The sequence below is a fragment of the Protopterus annectens genome, chromosome 12.part0 (assembly GCF_019279795.1).
Source record: "Protopterus annectens isolate FY-2018-M chromosome 12.part0, PAN1.0, whole genome shotgun sequence".
Classification (NCBI taxonomy): Eukaryota; Metazoa; Chordata; order Ceratodontiformes; family Protopteridae; genus Protopterus; species Protopterus annectens.
The window spans coordinates 1251629780-1251653245 of NC_056746.1; positions in this window are offsets into that span (position 1 = coordinate 1251629780).

Sequence of the window (23466 nt, forward strand, 5' to 3'; positions counted from 1 at the left end):
AAAAGTTTGCTTAATAATGCTTAATACAAATTGCTGCAGATTCCTTACCACGACACTCTATCTTGTTTTACTATGCCACTATTAATTCAAAATTTCATTTAGATAATATATTACAATTTTTTACTCGTTTCAGGTGTGTAATTTGGTCTTTCCTCCCTAATTACACTTCTTGTTTGTTTGTTTATTTGATTTTTGACATTGTTTTACAATGAGTCAGGAGTGCTTTAATAGTATCATGACAGAAATAAATGAAAATGGAATGAAAGTAGATAAGAATGTTGTTTTGTCTGCAGCAGTTTTTGTTTCTTGTTCTCTTGGTTTGAAGTAAGGTTCTGTATTTGAGAACAGTGTTGAAGCATTATGGTGTCTACAAAACTGAGGTTTGTAAGCAATTTTTGCAATCGTACAGTTAGATACGAGTTACTTATTTGAGTAAGCTGGTTACCTTTGATATTTCAGTACTCACCCACATCCAAAAATGTCATCATCATGTCTACAATATTTAGTACTTTGTTCAAAGCAGTAATCATAAGGCATTTCTGAAATATACAGGAAGTATTTTGATATGCTTTGAGAGTCAGTAGTAACTTCCAATGCAAGAGGAATGCTGAGTGGTATGCTGAGATCAGGGTTGCCAGATTTCCAACCAGCCAGGTAGGGACAAAAAAAAAAAAGGTCTTTCACGGCAAGTGAAGACCAAAAAAAAAAAAGGTCTTTAATGCGGAACAGACTTCCACATTAAAGAACAGCAGCTCTGCACTAAACATGGAGCTTCTCGTGTTTAATGCATTGCAGTTCCGCATTCAACACAAGTAGCTCCGTGTTTAGCGATTTTTGATTGGCCCGTATACCGGCATATGGGTCAATCACAGATCACTAAACACGGAGCTTCTCGTGTTTAGTGTGGAACATTGCAGTTCCGCATTCAACAGAAGTAGCTCCGTGTTTAGCAATTTTTGATTAGCCCGTATACCGGCATACGGTCCAATCAAAAATTGTTAAACACGGAGCTACTTCTGTTTAATGCGGAACACAAGAAGCTCCGTGTTTAGCGATTTTTGATTGGCCCATATGCCAGGTATATGGGCCAATCAAAAAAAAAAAAAACAAAGCGGAGGCTGGCCGGGATTTAAACTGGCAGGGTGGGACTCGGGATCAGGCTGCTGATCTCGGGACAGTCCCGCCCAAATAGGGACGTCTGGCAACCCTGGCTGAGATGCCTAGTTCCAAACAATCATGTCACATGAAATTAGCTTTTAATTTGTGCAGAAATGTAGTGCTACTTAACCTCAACAAAGTGTATTACTAGTTAACCTCAGCAAAGTGTATACCTCAACAAAGTGAATTGTATCTGGCTCTGTGGTCTAGAGGAGTGGAGCCCTGATTGTGGCCTAACTGAGCTGGGTTCAGTTAGTAGCCAGATACTGCAGGAACATGTGAATGGGGATGGACATGCTAAGACACATCTACTAAGATGGTGAAGGAAGTGTTAGGCCTATGCAGATAAAGTAATACATCCAGGACAAAGGCTCACCATTTTTCATGGGTTCATAGGTGTATACTGGGCTAATAACCACAGGGGGCTTTTTAAGCTTAACTGTGTATTCCGAATGTAGCTGACAAGTTTAGGAACCTTAAGATTATTCGAAAGGATAGATGTAGGCAATGGTATGATGGTCAAGCATTTACAGGCTGCTTCTGTAAGAGGCATAGATATCAGACCAGCGGTGAATTTCCAGATGTTTTTCGTGTTTCACTGTTGCAGTCATCACACTTGGGTTATCCTGCCAGGGGTAGCCCTCAGCTGGCCTGAATACCAGAGGCTTAGTATTTCTGCATCAGTTGCTATCACTTCAGGACTGACATCAAATCATCAGTGGTATAAAAATCAGGCAGCTGATGCCATTACATCAGTCTTTCTTGCCAAGGAGCCCGAAGAAGAAGCAGTTTGCATGAGTGCCGGTCGGGCGCTACCTGAGTTTTCATTTCCGAATTAAAGTTGAAGTCTTCTAAAGCTAAGTACCCAGTTGGGGATCCTTTTTCCTTGCTCTAACCGATGTCAGAAAAAGTTAACAATTGTCTTTCCTGTGGAAAGCAAATACCACACTGAGACTTCCATTCTCACTGCGTCACCTGTTTAGGCCCAGACCATGATGACCCTTGTTGTCACTTTTTTGCTTAGTTCAATGCCAGAACTATACGTCGTTGGGCCCTTATTGTAGCTAAATATTTTCGCTCTCAGTCTTCATATTCCGATATGGCTTTGGTAAGCCATCCAAATACCAGTCTTCAAAAAAACTGTAAGGATAAAGACAGAGACAGACCGCACAGGTCCAAAACTGCCGACGACACTGCCGCTAAGCTAGTCATCAGTTCTCCGGTCCTCAGTGAGGTGCTTTTGCAGCCCCTGATGCCCGCTTCTGTGGATTCGCAGGCCGCTACCAAAACCTGTTCGGAGTCTGGTATGCCACGAGCAGGCACCAGCTTCTGAGGAAGTACTTCTCACTAGCAATACTCAACACAAACTGATGACTTCTTTTGCATCTTCAGTTCTTTCTGAAACTACCGAGTTTCTAAGGCCCAGGGTATAAACTACACCAAAAAAAACGATGCCCCAAGCTCAGGCACCTGTTTCCATGCCTCAATCGCAAATGCTTAAAATGGAGGAAGGCCTTATTATGCTTATTAGGGGAAAACAGGCTACCCGTTCAAAAAGAAAAAGAGTACCAAGTAGTTTTATCTGAACAGGAGTCCGATGACTCTAAGGTTTCTGAATATGAAGACATGCAACCCTTCTCTGCTTATGAGGATTCTGATGCAGAGGAATCCATTCCTTCTGCCTCTCCTCCAGAGGATTTTTCATTTGGTAAAACCCTACATACTTTAAGGGAGCATTTCCAATGGGAATGTCAGGACTATCCTCAGTCAAAAAAGAGACTCAGGGAATTCTTAGATTTACCACAGCACAGACCTTTAGCCATTTCTTCTGTCCTGGATGTTGTGGATGATGTTTTTATGGAATCCATTTTGACTCCTGATACCCTTCCTCCTGCTCCCAGGAGACCTGACAGGTACACCAGAGTCCCTGACACTCACAAATTCCTTTTCAAAAATCCTACTGCTGACCCAGAGGTCATCTCCCAAGGACCTAAAGGAATTAAAGCAACCTCAGCTAAGAATCAGGTATTCCCGAGCTTTAGACAGATGGGGTAAAAAGTATGCACCTCTGCAACTCTTGCTATTAGAGCACAAAATTGTCAGTTCCATATCCTGAAATATCAGCAGCATACCATGGAACTCCTCAAACAAAAAAATATCTTCCTTTCCTGCTTGTGCAGAAAATAAAGAATTACAAGAGCTTATGCATTCTGCAAGCTAAATTACTAACACACCTTGCAATGTGGCTTTGATGCCCTAGAAGCATCTTGCAGGGCAGCAGTCACTGGTTCTCTCCTTAGAAGGCATGCTTGGCTTAAGGAACAGACCTTGCCAGACCATGTCAAATCAAAATTATTGGACGCACCATTGAACAAAGGCAATTTGTTTGGCACCAAGGCAGAAGAGATCTTAAAAAAGATGGAAGAAAAAGCTAAATCTGTGCAGATAGCTAAAGACATTTTACAGGTCCAGCCTCCTAGGTTCAGTAGGCATTGCCCCTCCAAGCATTGGTCCTTTCCAGCTCCCTCCAGGCCAGCTCAGCCCAGACCCAGGGGAAGCAGACCCCCCAGACAGCAGTCCCAGGGAATGCAGAGATCTAAGTAATGGAGTTATTCCTCTTCAAAAACAGGGAGTGCTAAGCCACCCCCTTATGGTAAGAACTCACAATGACTTTACACTTCCACCCCTTACCTCTGCCCAACTGCTTGTGCCCCTAGGAGGAAATCTTTCCTTCCATGCAAACAACTAGACCTCTATTACCAGTGACTGATGGGTACTCAACATAGTGTCCCAGTGATACAAATTTTATTTCCACACTCTGCCAACCCCAAAAGGGTTCCCAGATCTTCCTCCAAACCAGTGGGCAGAGGCCAAAATGCAAGTCCTTTCCCTGCTCTCAATGAGGGCAATACAGCATGTTCCTGCAGACCAGATAGGCCAAGGTTTCTATTCCAGACTCTTCCTGGTACCCAGAAAAGAAGGCACCTGTTGCCCAATCCTCGATCAATCCATTCTAAACACATTTCTGGTGATACCAAAATTCAAAATGCTCACCCTCCAGAAGCTTCTTCCTATGCTTTCCAAGGATGCTTGGTTAGCGACCCTAGACCTAAAAGAGGCCTACCTACACATCCCAGTCAGGGAATCTTGCAGGAAATATCTACATTTCAGGGCAGGATCTATGCACTTTCAGTTCTCTGCACTTCTCTTTGGCTTATCCACTGCTCCCAGAATTTCACAAAATGCCTGGCTCCAGCCATTGCTTTTTGCAGACAAAGAAATATTTAAATTTACCACTACTTAGATGATTGCCTGATTCAGGCAGACAGTCAGGAAAAGCTGTCACAGCACCTGACTTTTGTAAAGGACCTATTGACATCTCTGAGGTATACTATCAATGAAAAGAAATCAAAACTAGTCTGCACACAAAAAATTGTATTCCTGGGAGCAAGCCTGGACACAGAATCCCAGATGGGATTTCTTACTCCAGAAAAACAAGCCTACCTGACAGGCTACTTCTCTCAACTAGCCACCAGAACCCAGTTATCCGCAAGGAAAATCCTGGAAGCTCTAGGGTTCATGGCCTCCTGCATTCTACTCATTCCATATGCCAGACTGCATATGAGGAAACTATAATGATACCTAAAAAGCCTTTGGTGCCAACACTCTCAAGACCTGGAAACTATCACACCAATGATACCCTGTCTAAGGAAAAATGTTCTTTGGTGGGCAGCAGCATGCAACCACAACAAGGGACTTCCGTTCTCACAACCCCATGCCACCCAGACCCTCACCACAGATGCATCAAACTATGCCTGGGGTGCACACCTGGATGGCAGGTGCATACAGGGCCACTGGAGCCCAAATTAAATACATCTGTACAGCAACCAAAAGGAGATGCTAGCTGTTCAGCATGCCCTGACAGCTTTCAGACCCCTTTTCTCCCAGGGGCCTCTAGTGATCAAAACAGACAACACTACAGTGATGTGGTACATCAACAAGCAGGAAGGATTCACTCTTATCTTCTCTGCAGCCTCATCATGACGCTTTGGCACATGGCCTCAGCCATGCAAATATACCTGCTAGCACAATTCCTGCAAGGCTCCCTAAACTCTCTGGCAGACAACTTAAGCAGAAACCTGCTAGACCCACATGGGTGGCAGATAGACCACAAAACATTCAACCTTGTAACCCAGAAATGGGGCACCCTGAATCAGCTCATCAGCTCAGCAAATTCTGCACCTGGGAACCTCACAGCAAGGCCTGGAAAGTGGATGATCTATCCTTCCAATGGGTAAACCTCTCGATCTATGCATTTCCCACTCTATCACTCCTTTCAAGGGTACTGCTCAAAATAAGGGAGGAAAAACCAAGGGTAATCTTGATTGCCTCAGGCTGGCCACGCCAGCACTGGTACCCACTGACCCAGAAGAATGGATAATTCAGGCATCCACAATTGCAGACCCTGAACCTGGCAGCCTGGCTTATTACCTGACCTCTCCTCAAGCTACCAGTCTAAGCAAACAAGTCCTGGATGTTATACGTGAACGCAGACACCCCAGTACTAGAAAATCCTATGCTGACAAGTGGAAAAGGTTTTGCACCTGGATCCAGGCTAAGGGAGCCGAAACAGCACAGCCCTCCCTACCTCTCACCCTGGATTACCTAACAGACCTACTACACAGGGGTTTATCCTTCTCTTCTATTAAAATTCATGCCTCTGCCATATCTGCTCATTACAGCACAGAGTGACCTCTCTTCTCACACCCACTCATCAAACAGTTCCTGAGAGGGGCTAACAACTTAAGGCCACCCAGAAGAGCTCCTACCCTAGCATGGGACCTTAACTTTGTGTTGGAAAAGCTCACCCTACCCCCCTTTGAGCCTGCAGCGTCAGCAGAGTTAAAATTCCTCTCTTGGAAAACAGCCTTGCTTTTGGCCATCACTTCAGCTAGAAGAGTTTCAGTGCTACAAGCACTCATGGCTATAGAGCCCTTCATCACTTTCCATGCTGACAGGGTCTCCCTCAGGACTAACCCATCATTCATGTCTAAAGTGGTCTCCAGTGTGGCTCTCAACCAATCCATTCATTTGCCTGCCTTTTTCCCTAACGCACAAAACAAGGGGGAAAGGATTATGCACTCTCCAGATGTGCACAGACAGCTCAGATTCTATCTGAATAGAACTAAATCTTTTAGAAAAACTGACCAATTGCAAGCCAGCTTCACAACAGGGGCAGAGGGCAAGGCCATATCCAAACAAGCAATCTCCAAATGGATAGCACACTGCATCCATTTCTGCTACAAACAGCATGGGAAACCATCCCCAAAGGGGGGTCAGGATGCATTCCACCAGGGCAACCTCCACCTCTGCAGATTTTCTCAGAGGAGTTCCCACCAGGGATATCATGGAGGCTGCAACATGGACTTCTGTTAATACCTTCACCAAGCATTGCCACCTTCTCCAAATCCAGGGCAGGCTTTGCCACCGTAGTCTTGCAGGGCATCCTAACCAGCCCCCAGTCTTCTTGGCTGCCTCCACCCTTTTCTTCAACTTTGGGAATCAACCCAAGTGTGATGACTGCAACAGTGAAATACGAAGAACATAGTACAGTTGTGTACACTTACCATAAATGTAGATGTTCGAGTGTATTCACTGTTGCAGTCCTGGTTTCCCACCCTCCATCCCCCTTCTCTCTCTCTCTCTCTCTCTTTTCCTCTCTCCTTACAGGGAATTTTTGGTATTTACTTTCTTCTGGTGGTGTTCTTCCACCATAACCTAGCTGCCTATTTGGGGGCCCCTGACAGTTGGGGCAAGAAAAACTGATGTAATGGTGTTGGCTGCCTGATTTTATACAACTGATGACCCAATGACAGTCCTGGAGTGACAGTAACCGATGCAGAAATACTAAGCCTCTGGTATTCAGAATGACTGAGGACTACCCCTGGCAGGATAACCCAAGTGTGATGACTGCAACAGTGAATACACTCGAACATCTACATTTATGGTAAGTGTACACAACTGTACATTCCTCATCCATTGGTCCAAGTTACACTTGAATTGAGTTAGGGAAGAACTCTGTTTTAAATGCATGAGAAGCCTCTTCCAGAGAAGGGGTAGTCACTGAAACAAATACCTGTCCCCTACGACATATCCTGTTTATGTCACAAGCAGGGCTTATGTCCCTAAACTGGGTAACTTTGATGGTATTTCACTTGTGAATATAAAGAACTTCCATCAAAGTGGGATTGCAGGATGTCTTGTATGTCAGGCATATATCTCCCCTCAACAGTCTGTAGGATACTGAGCACAGGGATAGGGTTTTGAGTTGATCCACGTAGGACATGTTGTTTTTACCCTCTGTCCTTTTTGTAAGGAACCTCTGTGGGCAAACCAGTCGTTGTATGTGCCTGGTCAGGTGCATACTATCACTAGGGGGCAGGTCCTTAACGGTCTCTCTAAGGCAAAGAACACTGATTTAGTGGACCCAGACGATATCCTAGAATGCCTTCCTGAAACATGACCTATCAGGGCCTCTGGAATTGGTATTTAACTGTAGCCTCAAAACAGACTTCATACCTCATAAATGGAGAACAGCAGCAGTCATCTCTCTGCACAAAGGTGGGCCATCTTCAGACCCTGGAAACTACAGACCCATAAGTCTCACTAGTCTTATAGGCAAACTCATGGAAAGAATAATGGAAATGAACAATAATGATATAGTAAACATTCAGACACTGGGCCCAACCCAGTTTGGTTTCATCAAGGGCAGGTCATACCTACTTAACCTGGTAGACATCCTTGAGAAGTTCACCAAAGCAATGGATGAGGGCAAACTGGTTCACTCTACCTACCTTGACCTGGCGCCAAGACATTTGACTCAATGCCCCACTTGGGCAATGTTGACAAACTCAGGAGGTCAGGTACAAACCTATATGTCACCCAGTAGATAGCCAAGTGGCTAATAGACAGGACCCAGGTAGTTAGAATTGGGGAGTTCAACTTTACAAAGAGGCCAGTCACAAGAGGAGCCCCACAAGGATCAGTCCTTGGACCACTCCTTTTTGGCATTTACTTCTCTGAAGTCAAGATCTATGTCAATGGTCTCTGGCTGACTTAATTTGCAAATTAGGAGCTGACATTGAATCCTACAGTGACACAAAAGTTCTCCAGGAAGGACTGACACATACAAATAACTTGTGTTATAGTCATGGACTATGACTAAATGCCAAGAAATGCATAACAGTATCCTTTGGGAAGTCATCCACTCATGGTAACTATCATATTTATAAACACTCCTTAGAGATAACCCAGTAGTCAGAGACTTAGGGACACACATAAACAGTAATCTAGCCTTTGACCATCATGTGTCTACAGTAGTGAGGAAATCATTCTATGTTACGTAACTTATAAACAAAGGTATGGCATCTAGGTCCAAAGAAGATATTGTTCCACTGTATTTGGCATTCATCAGAACTATCACTGAATACAACAAAAGTCCCCTTTGTTATGTACTTAACCAGGCACATCCAACAACTGGAATGTCCACCAAGGTTCCTCATTAAAAGAATACAGGGCATACAAGGTAAGTACAATGTCCTATGCAGGCTGCCTCAGGGCCTTATCCTTGTAGTCTGTCTCCTACAGGCTGCTGAGGGGAGATCTATGCCTGGCATGCAGGACATTGTCAGACCCCACTCTGACAGACCTCCTGCATATCCACAAAACAAACAGCACCAGAATTACCCATTATAAAGACTTAAACCCTGTCTGTGATATAAATATGACCTGCTGGAGAGACAGGTGTGTACCCCAGAAAATACCCCATTTCTGGAACAGGCTCCCATCCATGTGAAGAAGAGTTCTTCCCTAACCCAATTCAGGTATAACTTGGACATATTGGATAGGGAACAGGAAATTCATCCCTGGTTTGGCACCTATATTTTCTAATGGACACAAGCAACTTGTAAATGGTTCATTTCCCAGGCCCCTGCTTCTAAATGTTTCATCTCCCAGGCCCCTGCTTCTAAATGTTTCATCTCCCAGGCCCCTGCTTCTAAATGTTTCATCTCCCAGGCCCCTGCTTCTAAATGGTTCATCTCCCAGGCCCCTGCTTCTAAATGTTTCATCTCCCAGGCCCCTGCTTCTAAATGTTTCATCTCCCAGGCCCCTGCTTCTAAATGTTTCATCTCCCAAGCCCCTGCTTCTAAATGTTTCATCTCCCAAGCCCCTGCTTACACTTATCAAGGGTACCAGAATTTGTCAGAGATTTGGGCTGCATCATTAGGCTTAAAAAGGCCCTTGTGGACATTAGTCTGGTAAATACCTATGAACCTAAGGGGGCATTGTACGCAATGATTAGTCTGATTAAGGATGAATACAGTAGAACAATGTTTTTTTGGACCTGGATGTCATACCCTTGCTTTAAGTTGCACAAAATGATTTCCTTACTGCCATAGCCACATGATGATAGAAAGCCAGGGTACTGTCTACATGCATCCCCAAATTCCTGGTTACTGGATCTACTCTTAGGAGTGTGTTTTCAATAATGCAGTTTTTAGGGATAGCCAGCCTCTCAAAGGATACTATTGTGCATTTGTTAGCATTGAGTATTAAACTTTGGCTCTGGCACCCATTATTTGACTGAGTCAGCCCTGCTTGGAGGGTATTAATGGGAAATTCTATGACTGCACCTAGATTGCGGCCGTCTGCAAACCTGGTCAGTCAGAGGCCCTTAACTTCAGAGAAGCAGACACCAAAATGGAGCAGACCCAACACAGAGCTCTGTGGGACTCCACCAGTGACTGGCCTCTTTATTGATATGGTCTCACCTATCCTAACTTCTTGTCTCCTATCTGAGAGCCACCCAGCTATCCATTGGGAGACATAGAGAATTGTACCTAATTCCATATGTTTGTCTGCAATGCCTATTTGGGGTATTGTATCAAATACCTTTGCCAGGTCATGGTAGGAAGTATGTACCATTTTACCCTCATCAATTGCTTTGGTACCCTTCTCGATAAAGAAAACCAGACTGAGTAGGCATGATCTGCCCTTAATGAAAACAAATGGGGCTGGATCCTGTGCCTAAAGATTCCTCATGTCATTATTAATAATTTCTATTATAATTCTTTCCAGGGCTTTGCATATGAGACTAGTGAGGCTTATGAGTATATAGCTGCTTGGGTCTGTAGATGGCCCACCCTTGTATAGATGGATGACATTTGCAGTTCTTCATTTATATGGCAAGAAGCCTATCAGAGACTACAGTTAAACAGTGACTCAAGTCGATCTGATAGGTCATGTTTCATGCTATTTAGGAGCTATTATTGGATATTACTGAGGCCCATCAATGTGGCATTCCTGCCTTTGGAGACTGTGCATGAAGAACCTGCTCCCTAGTGATAATTGTCAGGGGGTATGTTCATTGGTATTTCCAGAGGAGTGGCTAAGGGAGGAAGAGGAGTTAAATCTGAGTTGAATTTGTCAGACAATGGATTTGCTATATCTTCTAGCTTAATGCTGGTGGCTCCATTTACAAACAGTTCTGCACATTCTTGTGGACTGAAGGCTAGACATTTGGTTTAATGTGTTTTTGTTTTTTGTTGTTTTCTTTAACACACTCTGGTATAACTGCTATTGCTTTTAAAGCTGATTTTTCTAGACTTCTTTTTGCAATGACATGCACTTGCATTCACAGCAGTATGATTTTACTTATCTAGTTAAATATTTAAGCTTTTGACGGCATACCTCCACTTTTCAAAATGTGTACTTTTATAGTCAAATGTTGTACACCATACCTTTCAAATGGCCCCGATTTTAACTTGTATTTTTGATCTGTCCCTTATACATTTTTTGATTTTTCTGGTAAATCACTTCAGATTACAGCTACTCAATAATGCCAGAGAGTTTCATCCTTATTTTTCAGAAAATTCATGCTGATAGAAAACCTGTTCTATTATTTTTTAAGTGAATTAAGAGTAGTGTCCCCATTATTTTTTGGCTTTATACAGAATTCTTGAGCAAATAATTTGAGAGGTACATTACATCATTGGTCCATATTAGCATTTTAAATTGAGAACATTTGCATCATTTACCTGCTGGATGTCTAAGATTGCTTGAATAGTCAGATGTGTGTGAACTTGGATGTAACTGGCCAAAATGTTTATTTCATTGATTCTAATGATGTTTAATGAAAATTAAGATAACAGGGCTAAACAATTTTAATCATTAATAGTTTTCCGCTCTATTCTAGTGATTTCCTGTCTTATTTTTATTTAGTTATATTGTCTCCACAACCAGTCCATTTTTATTTTTTATTATTTATTTTTTTTGTTTGTTTTGCACACCATATGTAATAATTCTTTAGCGTTAATAATTCTGGAGCGTTTCTCCCTGGGCCTCCGCTGAAAACAGGCTCTGTGGAACCTAGTCGGACATTCCTGGTCAACAAATGTTAAATAAATAAAAATAAAATAAAATTTAAACTCATTTGGCCTTCTCTTTCAGTTAACAATACATTTTGTCAATTTTGCACCAGGTGTAATAGGTATCAGAAAAATTGAATTATGTTCCCATATTTGAATGCAGAATATAATTTATTTATTCGTGTTAAAGTAAATGCCACATTTTATTTGGCACCTTTGGTCTTCTATTTTCAGGCCCACTGTAATCAGATTAGATTACATCTATCAGTTTTACTTTCTGCTGAAATTCAGATTTTTTTAATATCTCCCATAATTATAAGGGCTAGTTCAAACCAAAAATGATGGAATGGATAAGTAAAATGTAGTTTTAGGGCTACAATGTATTCTCGGTGAATTAAAATGTATTCTTATGACTACTTTTCAAATATTATGAAAGTATTACTGGAAAAACTCACTCAGACTCTGCCATTGACTGCTATAAGAGAAAGGTTAGTTGCTTTTGCTTTCTTGTAATTTGTATTGCTTCATTACCTTCTTCTGTTTTGTATATTGTGGTGTATTTTCTTTACATTGTATTTTAATTGTATTCCACTTTCAAGTGTGTATTTAAACTAGGAAAGAGACCAGAATTGTGTTTTTTATGAGTCACACAAAAATAAACTTTTGCTCACGTTCACTCCCTGTTGTTGTTGTTGAGGTCTTAAACTCAACTGACTCTCTAGCTGCCATCACTTATGCTAATTTGATCACATATTTGCTTTCCTTTCCTCTTTCATTGGCTATTGTCGGTAAGCACAAAATTATCATTTTGTGCCACCACCACCCTTCAGCTATTTAAATGTATTGGCCATCCCATTGCATCCCATTGAGCCAGAATACTAAGTGCCCATCCCTTTTCAATCTATCTTACTGTTTAACAGACAGTAGCTCTCCCCTTATATTGTTAAAGCTTGAGTTAACCTCCCTTTCATATCTAACTGCTTGGTGCACACTGCAACTCTTAGGATATTAACCCATTTTCCAAACTACCTTTAAACTTTGCAACATCTAGTCCAAAACCACCAATTATTGGAGAGTCCACATTCTATCTCTCAGTAGTCATCTTGGCATTAGTGCTTCTGTTTTGCTTCTGGTGAGATAATGACCATAGGGACATTATTTCTTGGAGACTAATGATCATCTGAAAGCCTAATAACTGTTTCAGAGGTGCCAATTTGGACGTTGTGCTTATATTTTGCTCCTGGAGAGAGAAGGAACAGAGGGAATTAATTCCTGACTGCCTCTAACTGGCAGTGAGTGTCTGTGTGGTACTCTCCTGATTGATCTGGCTGCTATTCAAGGCATATACCACGAAAAGGCTACAGCAAGCCTACATACCCTTGCATTATCTGGTACAAGACTGATTATCACCAAACAGCCTGGGGCCTTCTTCTCATCTAGTGAGAGAAGAAGCAAAGGGGCATTTTTATCCCAGCAATGTGAGGCTATGGTGAGACCAGTACTAGTAGTAGCCAGGCAATAGCCATTCAGGCAAATCCCCTCTTTTCATCATTCTTGACAAATCTAGTTCTTTCTTTTTGGCAAGTACTGCTTGATACCTGCTGTCTAACCTAACTTCAGAATATCTCCTTAAATACTTCACCCATACATCATCAGGGCCGACTTCAGTAGCTTCCCCTCAAATGTTTGGCAGTGCTTTGAATAGATGCAAGTGCCTTGAGTTGACATTTTTCTTGTAAGAGCACTCCTGAAATTTAGGTTCATATGTTCATAGACTAGTATTAGGTTAACTGCCCTTGTGGGCCATTTTAAGCCTAGTCAATTACACCACAAAAGAATCAAACCCTTTACCTTATTCACCAATACCTAGTTGCACACAGGGTAGCTCGTTTTCAGGTACAAGCACTGTCCTACAGAGTTGCAAACCGGATACTCCTAAAATCCTGACATTACTTTATATTCTTATCACCAATATCTAATCAATGATGGATATGAACGTTCCCACTCTCTGTGTTACCAACTTGGTGGCTATGGGTATCCCAAAGCAATGTAGTAAATATTGCTCATGTTTACAGACAACAAGCTAACTCTCAAACAACTGATAAGATATGCGAGCAATGTATTTACAAAATGTCACTGGAGGAAAACCTGTCATATAAAAGCACTCCTAATGTCAGTCATGTTGTCAGTAGTACATACGCTGCATATATCACACAGAGTGCAAAGCCAATGTATAGACCCACATATTCTGAGGCACTTAAAATGCAACCTTACTAAACCCCAAAGACCTCCTAGATGAAGTACACATAACAAATACCCTCACCAGCCCAGAATGCAGTCTTTCAAAGTAACACCCACATTAACACATACATCCACATCTTACGGATCCGCTACTTCTAAGCCCATAAGACAAGCCACCACACAATCTAACATTCTAGTCATTGGAGACTCCATTATGAGACACACTGCTGTCCCCCTCACCAGGCTCATTAAGGAGAAAGTCATGGTCAGTTGCTTATCAGGGGCCAGGATCCACCACATTATGGACACACTCAGGGCATAAGACCACAAGTACCATCATGGCTCAGTCGTAGTTCATGTAGGTGTAAATGACATGAGATGTACCTTCCTACACTATATTGAGAGAGACATCATGGAGCTCTTGTAATATGTGTCCCTGGCTGGTAAGAGCCTAACACTGAGCAGTGTTTTACCTTCTCCAAGCATGATACCACAATACGAACAGAAGATGACTGACTTTAATAATTGGCTTAGCTTCCGGGGTCATTCTAAGGGGCCGCAATATTTGTCAACATGAAAGGAAATCATCAACAGACCACACTACGTTTCCAGGGGTGGTCTGCACCTTCCTCCTCTGGATGGTCTGCACCTTCCTCCTCTGGATGGTCTGCACCTTCCTCCTCTGGATGGTCTGCACCTTCCTCCTCTGCATGGTCTGCACCTTCCTCCTCTGGATGGTCTGCACCTTCCTCCTCTGGATGGTCTGCACCTTCCTCCTCTGGATGGTCTGCACCTTCCTCCTCTGGATGGTCTGCACCTTCCTCCTCTGGATGGTCTGCACCTTCCTCCTCTGGATGGTCTGCACCTTCCTCCTCTGGATGGTCTGCACCTTCCTCCTCTGGATGGTCTGCACCTTCCTCCTCTAGACTTTTGAATATTAGATAAAACATTGTCCTCTGGAATGGTGTCTTTTTTAGGCAATGCCAAACTGAAAGTACTTCCAACATAGTCAATCAAAACCAAGAAAATCTAAAGGTGTTACTGTCCAATGCTAGGAGTCTAAGCAAAAAAATAAAACTCCACTTCCTACAACCTCTCCTCACCCTAGAGAATGCTGATGAATGTGTAGTTACTGAGACATGGTATAAAGCCATGGAGAGCATACCAGCAGAGCAACCCGTTAATGCCTTCCACACATTTAGACCAGCTACTACACAGAGAGGGAGTAAAGGTGGAGGTATCTCAGTTTACATAAAAAATAAATATACCTCAAATCTGGTCAAACAGGACAATGCACTTGAACTTCTCCATGTTCAAATCACCATAGGCAAAATCCCATACCACTCCCTTGCAATCTATAGGTTTCCCCTCTATGACCCACAAAACACAGCACATGTACTTAAGCTTACTGATAACACTCAGCATCCTACCTAATACTATATTTATGGGTAACTTTAATTGTGCCATTATTAACTGAGAATCACATATGACACCAAATGAGCAGGTACAGAGATTCCTGGATTTTATAAACAAACTCCTTGGATCAGATTGTCAATACATTGACCATGGGTGCAAACATACTGGATTTGGTTCTCACTAATATGAGAGAGTGCTGCACACCCCCTAGTGTAATGTCTTGTCTGATAAGGTCAGACCACAAAATGGTCTTCTTTGAAGTAAAAATAAAGCCCAGAATCACAGCTAACCCTAAAATTTTCAGAAACTACTCTAAGGCTAAACTTCCTACTACAAAGTGATAACCTGACAAACTTTCAAGACCCTGTAAACACTGATAACACTGTTGCCTACACAGAACTGTTCACAGAAACCCTAAACAAGTATGTTAATAGCTGCATAGAGACAGCTGTATCCACCAAGAATAAGTATAGAACAAACCCAAAAAAGCAGGCCACCCCAGTGGAATGTCAACTTCAATAAGTTGTATAACAGAAGGAGGAAAATCATGGCAAAATCAAGGATGTATAGCACCCAGCAGGATAAATGCAATCTCGTCAAACTAAACAAACAACTCAGAGAAAAAAAAAAGTGCACATAAGCCAAATTTGAGGTAAATTTGGCCTCCCAAGTTACAGACAGCTACAAGGCATTCTTTAGCTATATCTGCAACCTCAAAGACAACACAGTTGTGAGCAGAGCTCATTGTTAATGGAGCCACCTATACAGAGCCAGCAGATATAGCAAACCTACTAGCAGTCACATCCAGCTCTAACTTTAACTTTCTCTCCCACCCTCTGCCTCCCCTTAGGAAATGCCATCAAATATAACTCCCCTACTAAAACTAGGGGAACAGGTTCTCAATGCTATCTCTCTAAGGCAAAGAACACTGCATCTATGGGCCAAAAAAATATCCCAGGATGCCTTCTAAATAGCATGAAATGAATGACCCATCAGACCCTGTGGAAGTGCTATTTAACTGTAACCTCCAAACAGGTTCCATGCCTAAACAATGGAGAACAGCAACAGTCATTCTCTGCACAAAGGTGAGCCATCTACAAACTCCGGAAACTAGAGACCAATAAGTTTCACCAGTCTGATATGCAAAGCTATGGAAAGAATTATCATGGAAATGATCAGTAATGACATAGGAAACCTCCAGACACTGGACTCAACCCAGTTTAGTTTTGTCAAGGGCAGGTCATGCCTACTCAACCTGGCAGATGTCTTTGGGAAGGAAACCAAAGCAATGGATGAAAGCAAAATGGTTCACTCTGCCTGCCATGACCTGGCTAAGGCATTTGACAGAATACTCCATTCAGGCAGTGTTTGCAAACTCAAGAGGTTACACATAAACCCTTATGTCATCTGGTGGATTGCCACCTGGCTCACAGACAGGACTCAGGAAGTTAGAATTGGGGAGTCCATTTCTAGAAAGAGACCAGTCAAGAGCAGAGACTCTTAGGGATCAGTCCTAAATCTGTTCCAGTTTGGTATTTACAATGTCAAAGGCTTCTTGTTGATCAAGTTTGCAAATTAGGAGCAGTCACAGAATGCCCCACCAACACTAATGTTCTCCAGGAAGAGCTGACACAGACAAATAACTTATGTCAGAGCCATGGACTAGAAGTAAATGACAAGAAATGCATAATAGTATCCTTCAAGAAGTCACCCACCCCTGGTAACTATCATACTGACTACATCCCTAAGAGTCAATCCAGTAGCTAGGGACATGGGGACACACCTACACAGTAATCTAGCCTTGACCATCACATGTCTACAGTAGTGAGGAAACCATTCTATGTTGTGCAACTTACAAACAAAGGTATGGCATATAGTTCCAAGGAACTGCATTCAGCATTCCTCAGACCTATCATTCAGTACAATGCCCCCTTTAGTATGTACCTAACCAGGTGCATCCAACAACTGGAACATCCAGAGAGGTTCCTCAATAAAAGAATACAGAGTGTAACATGTTCTATGTAGACCACCTCAAAGTCCTATCCTTGTATTTTGTCTCCTACAAGCTGTTGCAGGGAGATCTCTGCCTGACATACAAGGCAAAACAAACAGCATCAGAATTACCCATTCTAAAAAGTTAAATCTTTCCTGTGATATAAATAGGACCTGCTGTAGAATCAGGAATGTATCCCAGAGACTACCCTTCTGTGGAGTAGGCTCCACATCCATGTGAAGCAGAGCCCCTCTCTAATCCAGTTTGAGCAACTGGATTAGGAACAGGAAATTCATCCCTGGTTTGGCACCTCTGTCTCTAATGGACAGAGGCAGCCTGTAAATGGTTCATCTCCCAGACCTCTGCTTGTTAATGTTTCATCTCCCAAGCCCTTGCTTACACTTATCAAGGGTACCGGAAGTTGTCAGAGATTTGGGATGCATGGCTAGGCTTAAAAAGACCTTAGTGGTCATTAGCCTAGTGCACACCTATTAATGTATGAACCTATGAATACTACATTGAGAAAGGCAGATTACTTTGGTATATTCTTATACCATTGTTTCTGGCAAGCAGTTCTAGGAATCATCCTTTAAACATATCTCAAAGCATCTTGCATAAAGCCATGGCCAACTGCAGCCATATAATCAATATTTCCATTTTACAACCATCATACGACCAGTCTTCATAGCACTGATGCTCTCCATTTCCTCAGTGCCACATCACACATATACAGATGTGAAAATAGGGACACTCAAGGCTCAGTCAGTATTTTCTAAGATTCAGTTTCCACTTATAACTCTTTTCATTGTAAACCATCCAGCCATCATATAGTTTTTTGGGTTTTATTAACATAATTTCCCATTTTAAAACATAACTAAAAATATATGGCTAGTTGGTGTTTTGAGTGTCTTGGTTAATTCTACATAACCAATTGGAAAAAGAAACAGATGGGTAAATTCAACCAAATATGTGTAAACGTTTTCTGCAAAACAGTCAGCAATTCTGCACAATACCCTTTTAATTTTGTCACATCTGTTATTAAAGTTTTCTTGAATGATCATTTTAGCAAGTTTTCCAGTCTTAAAATGTTATTCTTTTCAGCTTATGATTTACACTAGTTAGGAATGTTTAAAATAAAATGGATGCTCTTCTGGTGGTCTTCTAGAAATGGGAAGAAAATTAAACAATTTAACCTTAAAATGTTATTCAAAGGACAGCAGGTAACTAATAAACAATATCACTGCGATACCAATGAGCTTTCCTGACACAATCTTGGCTGCACTAAGAGACTTGATCCTGATTTGAAGGTAACGCTGGCTGTTATCGATGCTCCCGAAATCCTGTTAGAACTTTACGGGAAAATAAGGTAACAAATTTGTGTCAATCTTTATTTAAAAAGTGCAAAGAAAGAAAAAAAGAGGAAAAGTAATCTGTGCTTCAATTGCACTTTTTCTCCATATAAACATATATTCAACAGAGGGTGAGAAACGCCTAAAGTAAAAATTGAGAGAACATTCTTAAGTGAATGTTATCTTTTTGAAATGCTAAAATACTGTTTAAAATTTAACAGCTGCTTAACAAAATATAATAGAAAACATGTTTGAAGGGATCCATAGAGCTACTCTAACCACAGCTGCTCAAATTCCATTTCCTCTTAGCCAGAGAGTCAATTGGCTGGTAGCTTGTATGGCTAAACTCCCATTACTGAGCTTGAATATTGTGCTCAAATCGGGTACGGAAGTCACAGAGAGGAAGTGCAGCTATACCATACTTTGTCCAAATGTAGTGTTCCAGTTAGGGCAAGATTAGTGTGCTGGCCATGGAATGTGAGTGCATGTTGATTTAGTTAGCAACTGGGAGAGAGGGTTTAGGGACCATGAAAGGAAGAGTTACATTTTGGCAGTGGCAAGGGAGTGTAATATTTAGAGAGTGGGAGTGAATTTTAGGTTTAGGGAGTGGGAAAGTGTTTTAGGTTTAAGGAATAATCAAGGATTTTTATGTTTAGAGAGCAGGAGAAAGAGTGATAGGGGAGATATACATTTAGGGAGGGTGATTTAGGTTTATGTCTTATTATAGGTGGTAACATAATGTAGAGTTTAGGTTCTGCTAAGGCTATGTAGGATATGGTGTTGGGAGGACTATGTTGGATGAGAGGATCAAGCTACTGGGAGTTAGATCATTTGTTTGTTTGAGCAACTGGTAGTGAACAGGTGTATCTCAAGCTACTAACACATGAGCACCTGTAGTAGATGCTTCCTGAAGATCACTGCAGAAAGAAATTGAATGCTCTTATCTTTCTACAGTTCTTAAAAGTATGAAAGCCACTTACAAGCTGCAGCAGGGACCAAGGCAAGAAGCAAATAAGCAGTCTGACAAAGGATGCTTCTATTTGCACTCTGTGAAATGACGACCATTTAGTATGTTAACTGCATACACAACAGAATTCCACATTCACTTGTGAAAACAGAGCTCCAAGATATAAACATATTTAAAACAATTTAAAGACAGTTGCCTTAAAAAATGCTTTACACTTTAAAACTGAGTCCCAGTACTATTAACATAGTCAATCTTACTAAGTGTACCAAATTGAGCTGAAGTTGTAGCACATTGCTTATGTGTTTTGCCCTTAATTGTCATAATATCCACTGACATGAGGTCAGACCCCACCTCTGCAAATATGACCTATCCAAACACATGGAATGGATTGATAGCTATGTACACATGTATGTAATCATGTACTTCCACACGAGGTGGGTTAGATTATAGTGCAATGTTCAGTAATGATTCAACTCTTATGTAGCTACTTTGCTGCTAACATTAGCAGTACCAGTCAGGAAAAAGTGAGTTAAATTATGATACCAATAATCAGTAATGGTTGCATGTATATAGTACTTTCCCACTTGTGCTTCAATTAGATGAGCACTTGTGGATAAATACTGCACAAGTTACAACCCCATAACTGATTGCTGACTATTAATATTACTGCAACCCTTTTTTCAGTCAAAGAGTTGCTGTGGCAGGCCATTGTTCAAATCAATAAAATATGTGTATTTTCTGGCACTAATAAAGACAGTAGGAAGGTACTGCTTCATGATTATTAATAAGATTGTATAAACATTATTTTGCACACAGAAATCAAATGGGCATGGCTTTCTGTGAAAATCTGAAAGCAAACTTGTTGCCATTTTCTTACTCACTAGGAATCTGTTTCCAAAAAGTTAAAAGTACATGTTGTTTTTCTGCAATTAGTACAGTCATATCCTGCTGTGTAACAAAGCTACTGCTACACCACTTCGAGCAATAGTTATTGTACTGCAGAGCACCTTTACTGTCTCATGGTGCATCTGAGTCCCATACTCATTCGACCATGTCAAGAACAGATTCTGGAGATTATATTAATTCAGGTGTGCAAATGCACACTTGTGAAAGCAGTGTACCCTTTTATCAAGGGGAGGAGAGTGATTCAATTGAATAAAGTTAACTCTCAAAGGCAAGTAAAAGAAAGCATCTGGAGAGTGTTTTAGTAGCACACAAATATCCTCTTCTGAACTCTGAAAATGTAACTTCTCAACAGGAAAATGTTACTACTTTTCTATGATCACTTTATTGTTTGAAACTTGGAAAACTAATTCACTTTCACTGACCCTTGTTGTTGGTCATTGAGTGGTTGCATGTTGTATTCATTCAGCTGTGCAAATTTTAGCATCTGAAGGCTGTATTAATTCTGCTGAACAAATGTAAGATTGTTTCTCTGTTTGATCAGCTCACCACGTGAAACCATTTTACTTCTGCTGGCTGTTCTGAATCTCTGGATGGCTCTGCTTAACTTACTAAAACTGAGAAAGAGAAGTGAAAGGCATGATTATGGTTTTAAATGAATGTCTTCTTTTAAATGTAAAACTCATGAATGTGATACACCAACTGGTCCTAAATCTGACAGCACTTACACAAATGCTTCTGATACTCTTACTGTTTACCACCAGTTCTCTAGTATAAGGGCATAAATATCTGATTCTGTCCCATTTGACCTAAGTTTTATTAGTAAAGAGGAATACAGTGGAGATGCCCAAAGATGGGATGATCCCCCTAACAGACATGGTCACCTGGTGGGGGAGACAGTGGTGTGTACCCTAAAGACTTAGTACCACCTTGTTAATAGACTCGTGATAAGGTGCAGCCTTTCAGAGTGGGAGGAGTAGAGTCTGCCAATAATTTCTCATATCCTTGTGTGGAGGTGTGGGTGGATAGAACCCATCAACTGTGCCAGCCTAGACACTGAAGGCATCCTCTAAGTCCAACATCTAAAAGGACTGAGCAAGCGAAATGAGACTTAAGAATTCCACTGATAGCCTGTGATGTCATTGCACTACTAGGGACCAGCCCATGCTCTTGTCAGCCAGCTGAATGCATGGAGCCCACTCTCATATTGTTTGAACTGACGAATAAATTGTAGGAGTTACTTGCCTACTTACCAAGAAAATAAAAGCCAGTGGTATTTTTGTATTAAATACACATTTGTAAATTAGCTTGTGTGGTAAATGCTAAAGATTCTAGGTTAAATTACAAGTTCAATACAATCATTTTAGAAGAAGTTTAGCATTCTGAGAAATCAAAGAATGTAAGAAATTACTTAGACATACCCTTTTAGACATACCCTGTGTCAAAAACATCTTTTTAGACTATGGTCAGGATTCATAGATAGTAAGAGCACTACAGACCACAAATTAACATGGGTAACAGCCATGCACATGGTGTAGATGACTGATAGACACTAAGAGCGTGGTCATGGAGTGATCAAAAACAGCATGGTATGCAACACATACTAACGGGTGCATAATAGCATATAAAACTGGAACCCCATGTAAATAAGACACATGGAGTATGCAAATGAAAGAACTCAAACATGGTAGAGCAATTTAGAAACGTTTTAAATGGGTGCTCTGTGCAGCTGTCCTTATCCTTTGAATACTGTGATTCATGGTGTAGAGTGGAAACAAAGCTAAGATAGAGGCAACAGTAGCACAGCAGCTTGTGTTTGGAGCCACCAACAGAGTTGGTGCACAGAGTGTTGTGCATGTTACCATCCGTGCCACAAGGGGAGCTACAGACATCACATGACATACCAGTAGCTCACAGAACAACAGATTGTTGACCAGTTCTAACTGGCTGTGGAACTGTATCATCTGCGGGGTGATGTATGGCATGCATATTCTTGTGGATACAAAAGTGTGTATAGCCTTAATTTTCTTATCTATAGGAAGCTTCCAGTGACCTATGCAGAACTCATTAGGGATACTGCAGGTATCAGCCTCATGACCCCTAAACTAGTTCCTTCATATTATGCCACATCTTGTGGAAAACCGTATCTAGTTTCCTTGGCTAGCAGAAGAGAAAATTAATTTCCTGTTGCATTTTATGACCTGGACTATTTCCCTGTAGTCCTGAAAGCCATATATTGAACACATGTTGCAATTAAGGTCCGCCCTGCTCCAAAGGTATGAAAAACAACAACAGGAAGGCTTTCAACTACTACTCCCCTCAGCTTCCAGTTGATCTGCCATGCCCGAAGCACTATATATAATGTATCCATGCATCACCTAAGCAACTGACGATTCACAAAATTGACAGATCTTACCTCTACCAACATTTCCTGCCTAGGACCTTCACATGGGTCATCTGGTTCCTGGGTACACACAAATGCTAGATGCATAGGCTATACACACAGATACCATGTAAACAGGGAACATGCTACATATAATAATTTGTGTGTTAAGTGTTGTAGGTGATGACAGATATGCCACATGGAGGATGACCTTGTTCCAACCCCCCCCCCAGGACATGCAGAATATGGCTTATAATGTAGTCTGTGCCGAATCCTAAACATAGTGGGGCATGTAAATGGAGAACTGAAGAGATGCTACTGATATATAGACATCTGAGGAGGGGCACTCCAGACACATGCAAAAAGATCTTTCTCCTGTATGCCATGCTGTACAACATGTCATTGGGCAAACAAGTAGAACAGCGGGTGAACATCATGGCAAGGTCTTCCACACCAGTCATATCAGTAGCAGAAGGGCAAAGTGGAGTGTCAGAAGAGAAACAGACAGCAGTAGTAAAACGTGTGAGCTCTGTTTGTTGCAGCATTGATAAAGAGGCAGATGCTCATCCACAACTACTGGGCATAACAAAACAACAGAGAACTACATGGTGTATGTGGTACTATGCACA